Source organism: Mchenga conophoros, linkage group LG15 (genome assembly GCF_057382185.1).
Source record: "Mchenga conophoros isolate Kocher_MC1m ecotype Shallow Benthic linkage group LG15, M_conophoros_male_GT1.1, whole genome shotgun sequence".
Classification (NCBI taxonomy): Eukaryota; Metazoa; Chordata; class Actinopteri; order Cichliformes; family Cichlidae; genus Mchenga; species Mchenga conophoros.
The window spans coordinates 15,980,703-15,993,675 of NC_140540.1; the positions used below are offsets into that span (position 1 = coordinate 15,980,703).

General features: G+C 38.4%; 1 protein-coding gene across 1 annotated transcript in view; it reads left to right on the plus strand.

Moving 5' to 3' along the window:
* rngtt (RNA guanylyltransferase and 5'-phosphatase) overlaps positions 1 to 12,973 on the plus strand; it is a 115,844-nt gene that overhangs the window by 54,369 nt on the left and 48,502 nt on the right. The window lies entirely within an intron of this gene.

The window sequence follows — 12,973 nt, forward strand, 5'->3', positions numbered from 1 at the left end:
GAATAAAGATCCCCTACAAAGTACTAGAGGTGGGAATCGCCATACATCCCACGATACGATATTATTGCTATTTTTAAAAAATATTTTGCGATATTCAGATTCTGTACATAAAGGTAAACTTTATCAATATTCATTTTATCTAATATCAAAGTCTCACACTCAGTCTTTCTCTCATTTCAGTTTTATTGTTGACAAACTGGACGGTTTGTATTACAGTCTAGTCCAACTTAACTGAATGCAACCGTCTGGTACACTTATAGCTATTCTGAACTTTCGCAATTTATGAAAACTATGCAGCCCATTCAGCAACTGAAGAATTTGAAAGTAAATTAAAACAAAATATAGTTTTACATTAAATAAAAAAGTTTTAAACTTAATTAAAATAAAACATGTCTTAAATTAAAATAAGTAAACTGTCATGTTTATTGCTGCCAAAAAAAAAGTTAAACACATTTGGACAGTGAAGGAATGTCAGGATTCTTGCTCAGAAAAAGGATCAACATGCTCTGAAGTCAGCATGTTCCAGTCCACAAAAACTTTTTTTGTAACAAAATATCGATTTCTGCTGTCCCTGTATCGATACATTATTAGCAAACAAAATATCACGATACTACACAGTATCGATTTTTTTCCCCCCACCCCTACAAAATACCGATATCTCCAACACAGCTAGCATCTTCTCCCTGGAAACTAGAAAGTCATGAAATGGGGAAAGAAGAACCAACTTTCTTAGCTGAACTCAATGTCATCTTGAAACACCTTTTTTTTTTTTTTTCTAACTGAGATTGAATTTGGATAGAGACCTGAAAAATGGTTATCTGGATACTTTTTTTTTGTGAGATTGCAATCTTTTCACAGAGCACTAACCTAATCACACTGGGCGAGATTAAGGTTTAGAGTAGCATGCTGAATATTAAAAAAAAAGCAATGAAATCGACTTCCCTTTAAAATGTAAGTAGAAAAGTGAAATAGATTTTAGGGCAAATGCTCTATAAAATCACTAGGGGTAGATTTTGAATGAAGGCAGTTTTGTTTGGTTACTTTTTGTTTGTGTGCTGCTGTGATGGCTGCTTTTCTCCTGCAGTTTCCTGATGACAAAATAAGTTGAAAAGTTGGACCGAAAGTATTCAGAATAGTCGCTTAGAATATCTGTTAGTTTGTGTGCAGTTCATCTTGTCCAAGTGGCCCGAATAGTTTCCCTTGTTGGCAACATTGTGCTTTGCTTTAGATTTCACTGGTATTCCTATTAAATGGTCAGTGAGTATAAATTAGTAGTGCACTGATTGTCAGCAGTTGGTGACATATGGCCTTGAGGCTGCCTACACCTGATAAGCAGCTGCAGAATCTGTGCTGAGAGTTTAACCTAACATCATTTGAGTTGTCTGCTTTATACTTTAGGCTGTGAAAAAGGCAAACTGAAACGCGTGCATGTTTTAAATTATACCGGGAATTTATCTCTGCAAAGCCAGAAGGAGACGGAGTTTCTACGTAAGGTTTTAACTAAATGGAAGCACTTTCAAAATTCAGTTGGAAAAAGTTAATCCCCGATGGTAGTGGTGCAGATGTGCGAGACTGAAGCAAGCTACACCAACATTTCTCTTGTTAAATAAAACTAGTTCATGGTCAGAAGGCCAAAGTTACACTTTCAGATGGCCGATGGCCAAAATGTGATGAGAAGCCTTTTTATTCTTTCCCGGCTCCCATTCCTCAGTATTAATGGTTCTTGATTTCATGTAAACGTCCTCCCTTCATGGTGCTCTTGTTGCATTTCCCTGACTCATGAGTCAGAGTTAATGTTTGTCAGTCGGAGCAGGTATACTGTGGTGGGGCCGGAGGAAAGTAACGCCTCCGGAACAGCATGTCTCATTAGCTGAAGGCTGTCAGTCGGCTGGTTTCCCGTTGCTCCCTGACCTCACACCTCTGTCAGTCGAGTCTCCAGCTGTTGGTGCTGAAGAAGCAAGCACTCAGGTTTCCATCTTTTTTTACCTCCTTCATGTGGGTGTTTTAACTTGGTTTAAAAAAACAACAACAACACAAACACGCTTTTATCACAGCTTAATATAAAAGTTCCTCTGTGGTGATCTACCCAACATACTGGATAATGGGCAAGCTAGTAAGATCAAATCTACATTATTGACCTTCATATCTACAAGATTTATTCGTCCTAATTAAGGCCAGAAAATTATCTAATTTGAGGCTGGGGGAACTCTAACGGCTCAGCTGCATGTCCCACCTACTTTATGAAATGCACTGCAAAAAAAAAGAAGGAAAAAGTGTCAGCCTGCACCTAAAGCCATGGTAATACATCCTCCACGGTTAGGTTCAAGAACAAGCTGCACTTCATAACCTGCGTCCTCACTCTCTCTCTTGCTGCTGTGCCTGCTGCTGCACCCACTCATAGGGAAACATGTTGACTGTTGTATAAGGGCTTATGCTGCGTGGAAGAACACACAACATGGACTGGATGACTAATGTTTGTTTACCTCAGTTGCTTTGAGATTTTTTAGTTTTCTTCAAAGCCTCCAAGACATTATGCAAGAGCTGATGATGCATGGCATATCTATACAGTAAAGGTCGGATTCACTAACGGGAAAGCAGCTAAATATGTAGCAAAATCAAGTGAGGCAGCTTCTTTTATTTGTTCTGCTTGCCTGCTCTCCTTCCTCCTTCCAGGCTCAGGGCGGATGACGAAACACGTGTCCTCTGGGTCAGGTCAGCAGGTGTCCTTGCATTTTGCTACTCTGCTTTTAGGCTGCTGGTTTCTTCTTCTTTTTAAACCATGGTCGTTTCAGGGTGTCCTTGTCCCCATCCATCCTAATAAAAAGCCAGCAGCACAACTTCTATTATGTTAAACTGATTTTTTTTTAAATATAATTTTTAATCATTTCTGTGCTGTGAATTTTAAAGTCAAAATTGTGTTATTATTATTTTTTAATTTGTACAAGGACATAAAAACCTGAGTGATACTGCAGCTATTGCATTATTTCGTTTTACAAAAGAGGAAAAAATGTTTTTGAACATAACCATGGAAACAGCATCTAAGCTTCAAGCTCCAAGTTGACATTTCCCATGGCAGCTGCTGGCTGGCTTGAACCTGAAAGGTGAAATTATTACAGACACAGTATAAATTCCTGTGAGGCCCTATGGACTACAAAATGTCACACTGTGTATCTGTATAGAGAATGTTTTTCACCCTCTTTCCAAAACATGATCCTATTAAATGCATCTGTTTCAGAAGAAGGACCTACATAAAGGTAAATATCAATAAAGTCTTGTTTAAATTGCTTATGTAATACATGAGTGATAATCAACAGGAGATGAGAAGCAGCCAATAGACGGTGCCTGTTCATTTAAAACTCTCACACGTGTACCCGTCTGTTTTGAAATGCCTCCATAACGTGTTTCAGACTAACTAAAAGAAACTGCCCCAAATACATTATTACTACTCACCTGTGTTTGATATGTATACAACATATGTGTTATATGTATGCAAACTGCCACATAAAATTTTTATAAACTTAAAAAAATATATAGACATATTGTCTTCATGTAGGTAATCAACCAGAGAAATTTCGTGGTAATTTCTAGTAATTCAGGCCTTTGGAAGTTTCCTGGGAATATCATGCATCATTAGTTTTTACCAAGTTCACTCTCATCCCTTATAGAGGCATTTTTACAGGTCTCTGTTACAGAGTTTTTGCAGACACATTTTGAGTGTGGTGCATTCACATACTTCGTAATTTTCCAGGAGCAAAATATACATTATTTAGTATAAGGTTAGTACTGCTACATTTGTTAGTATTAAAAGGTTGAATTGTATCCATTCTGTTGATGCATATACATTTTCTCCACAGCCCAATTACACATAGAAAGCAAGTGCAGTTGTTTTTCCTAAACAAGAAGGGTAGTCTAAAATATTTATGCTCCAGCGTGAAGCAAGAAATTTACTCAATTAATGATCCAATTAGTAAACAGAAGAAAAGGTCATCTGCAAATATTTTAATTGATTAGAATAGTTTCATTTTATCTGACAAGTAAGCCTCCCTTTTTCTTTTAGACTTTTAGTTGTCTAGTCATTGGACAAACACACAAATGGAATGACTTTTTGGTTAACGAGGATTATTTGCCAGTGTGAGCTGTATGCGTGATTGTTAGGGACATACGAGATGTGCCATTACCAATGGCCTGGGTTTGATTGTCTCTAGTCTACACACTCAACTGTCAAATAAAGTGAGCAGTTACTTAAATCAACCTTTTTCTGCTAAAAGTTAGTTGTTTTTTTTAATGCTTTGGAGTATGCCTTTGCTATTCAAGGTTTTTGTTTAATATCAAAGTTTAAGGTCAGTAATAGTATAACCACATCTAAATCCTGACATGTAACTCCTTTGAACTCTTCTACACAAAGTCCGATCTTTTACCTTTCAGATATGCAGCCAACTCCAAAACCATCACACTCTCTTCTCTTACTGACAGCACAGCATGCTATCGGAGCCCAGTAAAAGGCTGCCTCCTGGTCATTGCCTTTTCACACTGACACTCTGTCTGCTGTCTGTATGAATGTGTCTGAGTATGTGGGCTGTGTTCAGCACTGCTGTGCGTTTGCAGTAGTCAGTTTATCTTTCCTGTCTTGGAGGCAGACCGGTAATGCGTCTAACTGGCAGTGGTGTAGCTTCAGCACAGACTTGGACTGGCTAAAGTCCCATCTCTTTCCTATGATCACTTAATTAATGCCCAAAATATTGATATTGCTCAAATATTGTCATTTTTACTGTCTCTTTGCAAAGGTTTCCACTGCTTGTACCAACTTGTAATTTTTTTTTTTTTTTTTTTTTGGTTGTAACCCAGTCTTTAGACCCACTCCATACCCTTTTACCTCTTGACCAGTCATTGATCAATATGCAAGTATTGCATTACCTAACCATCAACAATACCTGGTGGCTTTTTTTAATAATGACTCACAGAGTTTGCTTAATTAGTTATCTATATTTTACAGATGTCCTCACAAAGAAAGCCCAGTAAATACAGTTACCTATATCTCTAAAATAGAATTCAGTCCAATGCAGAAATAACACTATCAGAGAGGTGTTAATGAAGCTCTGCGTTAATAATTCTTTAGTCAATAGGGTTACTGAACCAGACTTAATATTATTCATTATTATGCTGAAAGTTTTTCATGATCTTGTAAAAACTTTTTCCAATTTTGTGGCTAGAAATGTTGGACCATGTCCATCAGTCATCAAGACACCTGTCCGGTTAAACCAAATTCCCCTCATAACACATTTTAATTTCACGCTGCGCCCTTGTGATTTTTCATCATCTTTGGCCTCTTCTAGTTTAATCGTCTAAGTGTTAATAATTGAGTTTTTTCTGGAAGTGTCAAATCAAATACAATCAATTTTCTTTTTTTTTAAAGACACTGACATTTTCAAGACTGGATAACCATGTTTAACTCCAGGCCAGCCAGTGGTTTAGCTGCCTTGCACACTCTGATGTGGGCTTTTCATCTAATAGGCAACTGCACACAGCCTTTATAGAACCATTCACATTAGGGTTGAAAGTAGGGCTGGGCGATATGACCCAAAATTCATATCTCGATATTTTTTAGCTGGATGGCGATATAAGATATATATCTCGATATATTTTTTTAAAGCCATAAAGTAAGAACAAAAAGAGAGTTCTTAGTCAAAGCTGTGTCCCAGATGTCACACAGGCACTTTTATTAACATAGAGCAGATGTACATAAAATTTACTCAAAAATAAATTATGAGCATTTATTAAATAATAATGCTCCATAAATAAAAGAAAACAATGTTGTTTTTGTGCATAACAAAAAGCTCACAATTGTGCAGTCAAAATGTAAACTAAAAGATGCTGAGCACAATAACAAAGACAGATTTCACAGCTGCTCTGTTCCCAACTTGTACTGCGTGACTGACAGCCTGGAGTTTGAAATCCGCTTCGCAACCGCGTCTCTTAACAGGTGCCATTTATAGTCCTTATACACAGTAGGGTAATATTACGTTGAAGCACAGTACGTATCACTCCGCGAGGCTCAGCCGTAATGCTCCGACAATCCATCAAGCGGTGCAGCTCCGTAGCTTACTAAAGTCGTACTAAAACATTTTTTGACAGATTGCTGAGCGCCGTGTTCCACATAAAATCGGTTCGCGGCCATCAAGCACAACCAGAATTCATACATAAGGCGCGCTGTCAACTTTTGAGAAAATGAAAGGATTTTAGTCCGTGCAGCCCCTCTGGGCTGCATGGCGTTAGCGTGGTTAGCTCGTTAGCGTGGTTAGCTAGCTAACACGTTGACGCCGTCCAGCCCCACGCACGGGGCGATGCGCAGTAACTCGTTAACGGAGATTTGCCGTGTCCATCTTGTCGCTTCCTGCAGGTGAAGCGATGGGGGACGAGGAGTTGTGTTCAGTGAAGGAGAGGCGAGGCCGAGTAACATTGCGTAAAGACGAAAGTGGACGAAAGAGAGGCAAACCTGCGGCTCCACAAGTATAATTATAACGTAACATAGACTATATCGATATAAAGGATATTGTCACATCTTATATCTCGTATAAAAATATATCGATATTTTTTAAAAACTCGATATATCGCCCAGCTCTAGTTGAAAGGTTCCTCCAGCAACAGCCCCACAGTATGACTGGAATATCAATCCATCCTTTCCACCTTTGATTCAGCCCCCGCACCTAGACCTCCTTAGAGTAAAGAGGATGAGCAGGCTGCAGGAAAATACAAAGGCTTTAGGAAACGAAAGTGCTTAATAACAGTCCAGCTGTGGTGAGGAAGAGATTGTTATATTGCACAAAAAATAAGCCAGTGTTACTTTAATAAGAATGAGCTGCATTGTCCTGAATGCTTGGATCATTTCTATAAAAACACACCATAAGATGCATTTTGCATACATTATCCTATTTCTACTCTTTATAAAATGTCACTGTAGATATTCTTCATTACTTCATTACAAACATTCTGGGACAGATTCCTTATAAATATTTTCACACGTAGCTCTGTTTGGTCACTTGCAACTTTCGCAGTGGAAACATCAATTCATTTGTTTGTTTGTTTTTAGAAATTGAATAGTAAGAGTTCAGTACACCTTTAATGCCTCCTGGTTTATTTCATCTTGGTAGGACTGCACGGCATTTTGACTTTTAGTAGAAATGCACAGAAAATGTTTTTACCTTTTGTCAGTTTCATTTTACTTGGTATTTCACACAAGCATTTGTAGTTCAGCCTAATACAGTCTGTCATTCTTAACCACATGGGGATGGGTCATTCAAAGTCATCTTCTAGATCACAGCTGTAATTTTGACCAATGGGATATTTTGTGGAAGCAGCAGAAAAGCTAAAAATGGTGCAGACTGGAGAAGACAACTGGATTAAATAAGAGTAATAAGAGAAAACTGTTAAAATCTTTACCACAGTAGTGATTCCAGGTTTTTTAGACCAAAAAATCCCCAAAGAAAAGCAATTTCACAACTTTTACGAAGCCTTCATTTTCAGTTTGTTTTTGAAGGTGAATCTGACTTTACTGCAGTTAAATGGATGAGAAATTATGGCGACACAGGTCGAAACGGTCCGATATCAAACTCCAAATGTATTTGATAAATTTGTTTGTTCTTCTCGGTTGACTGGTGGCATTTGCACATTTATTTCTCTGTCACTGTCATTTTTCTCCTTGTGCATCAAGTCATCAGAGCGTCAGGGCCATTACCTAGCTGGCTGTCAACAGCTGTCACTAGAGCTAAAATGATCAGTAGATCGAAACAAAAGCAATCTGCAACACTTACAGTATCCGCATTCCCAAAGGGCAAATGCCCAGTAGTCTTTTAGTGTATTTTCCCTCCTAAAATCAGCTGCTTTTATTTTTTTATGTATCATGAGGTAGTGAGTATCTCTAAATGCTTTGGAGTGTTGGTCAAAGCAAACAACTTATCTGAAATTATAAAAAACGTATAATTTATGTGTATACTTTTCACAACAAATTATTATTAAGTTATTCATGAAAAATATTAGTTGAATTTCAGTTCTGGTGAACTGAAATGAGCTCACTGACATAATCTCTGTGCTCCCGAAAACGTTCTAGTCCATCAAGGCATTGACAGAGGACCTGCGTGGTGTCCTGTGTGGTTTTACACTGGGATATTTACAGTGTGTCCTTTAGATGCCTTGGGCTTCAGGGTGAGGCCTCCTGCTTGTTCCTGCTTAAGGCTCATTGTTGTGTTTCTCAGCTCGTTCCCGAGCCATTTTTGAAGTGTGGTAGGGCCTAATGTCCTGCTGCGGCATGTTGTTGCTCTCTGGCAGTGTCATAGTCACGGTTGGTCTGCCAGGACTGAAGGATTCTCAGCAAAGCATTGCATTCTTCACCAGAGAGCAGTGTTATTCTCTTCACCTGGGAGTGGTTTTACTGTTTCGACTGGTGAGTGTATAGCTTCCAATAAATATCTATGTTCTGACCATTATGGCATTTTTATTTTATTTTATTTTACTGAATCTGTATATATTCAGATAACCTGAAATGACTTTCTCCTGTGTCCTTTGCTTATATAAAATATTCCTTTTACTCTGTTAAAGACGAATCACCGTAAGAAAAAGAGGGAAGCAGAGTAGCATACTTCATGTCATTTCAATCCTATCAGTATTTGCTGGATATCATTCATCACTGTGTCCCTTTGTGAAATGAGCTCGAACGTGAAACACTGGTGAAGAAATTGGTCTGACTTCCATCACTCTGTCATTCAGTCTCTCTCAACCTGAGAAAAAGTGCTCTGTATATTACTGATTTATCTCCCCGAGCGTCTTCGTTGTCCTGTCTCTGCCGTGGAGTCTACGATAAAGTCCTGATCTCTTAATGGGGCTTTGCTATTCACCTTAACCTACTTGTCCCAGGCTCAGCTCTGTTTCCTTCCTAAAGAGGTTTAACCATAAAAGCAGGGTCGCTGCCCCCTCTCTGCATTATCACTCCAAGGAACTTCCTTACTGTAGGAGTACGTGTGAGTGAAAGTCTTCTTTTCTGCTCATCACTCCATCCAGGGTTCACTGTGCTTGCCGAAGGTGGTGGGTGGGTGTGTTAAGATGGCAAGAGAACTGAAATGGAACTCCCAGATCTTACCGCCTACGTGCCATTTCTTCATAAAGACACCATTTCTTTTAATCTGGCTACCTGCCTTCTCCATGTCAGCATGGTTGTCAAGCTTTGTGTGATCTGCTGTGACTCATTCATCATTCTGGAGAGCACTGATGTTGCTCCACTTTCTTTGCAGATATGGCAGGGAGTGAACACTTTGCCGTTGCTTTAGATAAATGCATCTGCGCCCCTCTAAGGCTAATGACTTCTCTTACTTTCCTGGAACACATCGTCTGAAAAACGAAAAAGTATTTTGTGGAACTGCTCTAGTGGTATAATAGACATGCTATTTGAATGCAAATTCATCATCTTTGAAGAAGAACTGAATGCTGCTACACGCTTTATGCTGCAAATGACCCAAGGATCACACCATTTTCCATAGCATCCATATCACTGAGATCACCATTTCAGCAAAGGTGATGAGTTATTGTGTAAATCAAGTGGTATAACAGCAGGACAGAGATCAGTGGATGAACAAAAGAATAGATAACCGCAAGATAACTATTGATAATAGTCACACTCTCTAGTCCTGCCGCGCTGGTAAAATTTCATAGAAGCTGTCAGATTTTTTTTTATGCTACCAAATGGATAAACTTGACTGTGGAGCCTTTTGACCACAAGTAATGCAATGGAATGTTTTGAGGTTTTTTTTCCCATGAGTGGGTCCCCTTTTCATTTTTACTGTGCACACAAGTGTGTGAAAGCAGGTTTTTGCTTCGAGCTTTACATACTCCACTGTCCTAACTGCTGGTTGCAGCACTGTGGAAAGAATCGTAGCAATATGTGAGCAGTAGAGGTAAAAATAAATAAATACAAAAATAAAACTGGCTTTGCAGATGTTCAGTGGAAAAAGAAACACCTCAAGGACAAAGACTAATTATAAAGCATAATGTTATTTTAACCTTTAACTTCTAATAACAAGGCTGTCAGAATGTTTTGGCACCATGAATATTTTTTCTTTCAGTAAATAAAAGGTGAAAGTCTTTATTTAAAAATTACAGGAAAAAATAGTGCCATGCATGTGGTATAACAGGTAATTTCTATATTTGTGTCTTAATATCAGTATCTTTGTATCCCCATTTCTTTTTAAAAATGCAATAAGTGAATAAGTGTCCGTCTTCACAGCAGATTTTTTCTGATGTATTGTACAGCAGAATCTGCTCTCTTCAAAGAGAATTTTTGTGGCAGAGTATATCATCATAGATCACAGAGCAGCTCAATCTGTTGGTCTAATGCTGGACAAAATACTCAGGTCAGCGGGACCTTAACAGGAGAGACCGTCTATATAAGAATTCTATGGTCTTCTGGTTTTAACAGGCTTTTTGAGCCCTGCGCTGAGTGGAAATTTAGCTGTCTCATTCCACACTTTCTTGTATTTGTGATTGAGCTTATAATTTTGTTTCTCTCCAAGCAGCACCAGGACAGATGACAATCTCTCATCTCCTATACTACGAGTGTGTGTTAGCTCATCTTGGCTCTAATCATAGTTGGCAGTCTTCATATCTACTGAACACTTTGCTATCTCCTAGTCAGCAGGCACTTTACAATGTTCATGGCTGCTTATTGAAATGTCATGGCTGGACAATAAGTGGAGATGTATGCAGGCAATGTTAATTAAAGTTTAATGACCTCACTTTATTGTCTGTCATTACAGCAAAGACATGATAGAATATATTATAAAAGGTCACCCCTGTTCCACCTTTCAGTACCTTTCTGCATGGCTAGAATGCATTGCTTTCTGCTGTAGCACATCTTGATGGCTTTGATATGATACCTGATATCTACTGCAGTGCACTAATGCATTTGCTTTCTGTTTTATTGACCAAAGCCATTTCCTGCTTGCCGAAATATATTTACACTCTGCATGAACATACCAAATGCCAAAGATCAGTGAAGGTTTGCAAAAACAGCATAAGAAGCTTCCTCCAGCATAACTACAGCAGATAATGATAACGCAGATTTTTTTGTTTTGTTTTGGAGTTGTTGTTTTTTTTTAATGACTGATTTATCATGTTACAATTTCATTATTCCTTTTTAAGATAGTTCCTAAAAAAACATCTGATGTTTCCATATTTTTTATGCATTTGCTCTTGGCCAGCACAGTGAATTAAAATACAATACTGACACAAAGATGTGGGCCACGATGAACTGAGAGGAACTGCAAAGAATTCCCTGTGGGTTCATCTGTATGAGTCACACCTCTCATAAATAGTCACGTAGCTGATCATTCATATAGTGCATATTTTTGCAACAGAGAGTGTGACATTTCTTGCTTTGCAAGCCCTCTTTCTCAGCTGATTTTGTATTTTCTGCTTGAAATGCTTATATTCAGTTCTGCAGTGTGTAGCTGTGCAATCATATATTAGGTTTGACAACTGGCAGAATTTTCCATGCCACATGACACGTTTCTATATCGATTTCTCCCTTTCCCAGCAGTAGCAGCAGCATTAGTAGGTTTCGCTTCCTGCCACTGTGAACATTGACTTTATATTGGCAATATTTCACAGCGAGCACGACACTAACATCCCAACATCACATTAAAGTCTTTGCACAGTTTTATTTTTGTGGAAGGTTGATTTGCCACTCGATTGCAGTTTCATCTCGTTTCTCTTGTTCACTCTTGAAACATTTGTTTGAAGGTCTTGCATTTCAGTTTCTTACATTTTCAAATATCACTGAAGATGGAGTACTCGGCTAACCCTGGCTGGCCTCTTCACATTGACCTCCCCCCGTCAACCACACAAAAGCCTCAGTCTTCATTTTTATGCTTGACTGAACATGATTTTTTTTTTGGGCATTTTATTTCTCTGCTTACAAAGTGTTTGGATTAAAGCAATTAAAAGTTGTTTAATTTTCACAGTTACAGAGTTGTATGCTTCCATTCTCTACATTAAAAAAACACAAGGAGGCAGTACAAGAGAACATAGCTTATAGTGAACCTGCAATGAGGCACTATATTTGTACTGCAGAATATGCAGGTTTATGAAATAAATACACGTTTACTGTGCAATAACAAGAGTAGAGTATTACATGTTTCGTCTAAGGCATCCTAATAGGTATTAAACTAATTATGTTTTTGAGTTTTTCAAAAGTTTGCTTGAGTATTATGGATTAAAAAAGTTAAGTTCTGCCAGGATTTCAGCAGATCAGTTGTTGGATCAGCCGAAATCCTTCTAAGCATCCACTTGAGAAATCTCATTCAGAGTGAGCTCATGAATCTGCTTTAACTACAAAAACTGCAAGCTTCTTTGCAACTCACCTTCACCCCAGCTTCTCTTTTCAGGATATATCTGACTGAATCAAGACCATTTGTCTTGCTCTGTAGTTGAAGAGGTGTGCTATTCCCTCTTTATGCTTTACATAGATGTGTTTGAAACAGCATTTGGATTCCTCCATCAGCTGACTAAAAGGGGAAACAACTGACTATGCTATGGGTAATAAATAGATCTCTCTATGCCACTTAATGGACAGGCAATGGAAAAGTGGAAGCTGATGCAGGAAATCTTTAAGTCATACCAATAGACCATATAAAAGATGGACGTAGCTACTGTGACATCATTCACCAGTTTTTTGAGTTTAATAGCCTTGAGATGAGATTTTTTCCGTCACCATCTTGAAATGTGATTTGATGACAAGAGACATGTCTAACTGTGAAACCTCACACTCATTGGCTAATGGCTTTCAAACACAAGGTGGAAGCCAGTGAGCATATCTCTGATAGTCCTTGTTTTTGATGCTTAGATACTAAAACCCACACTTAATGAAACCGTGGTCCTTCTCCCCATTTCTCCTCATTACCCTCCATTGATGTTTCCAAGAGTCATCTAA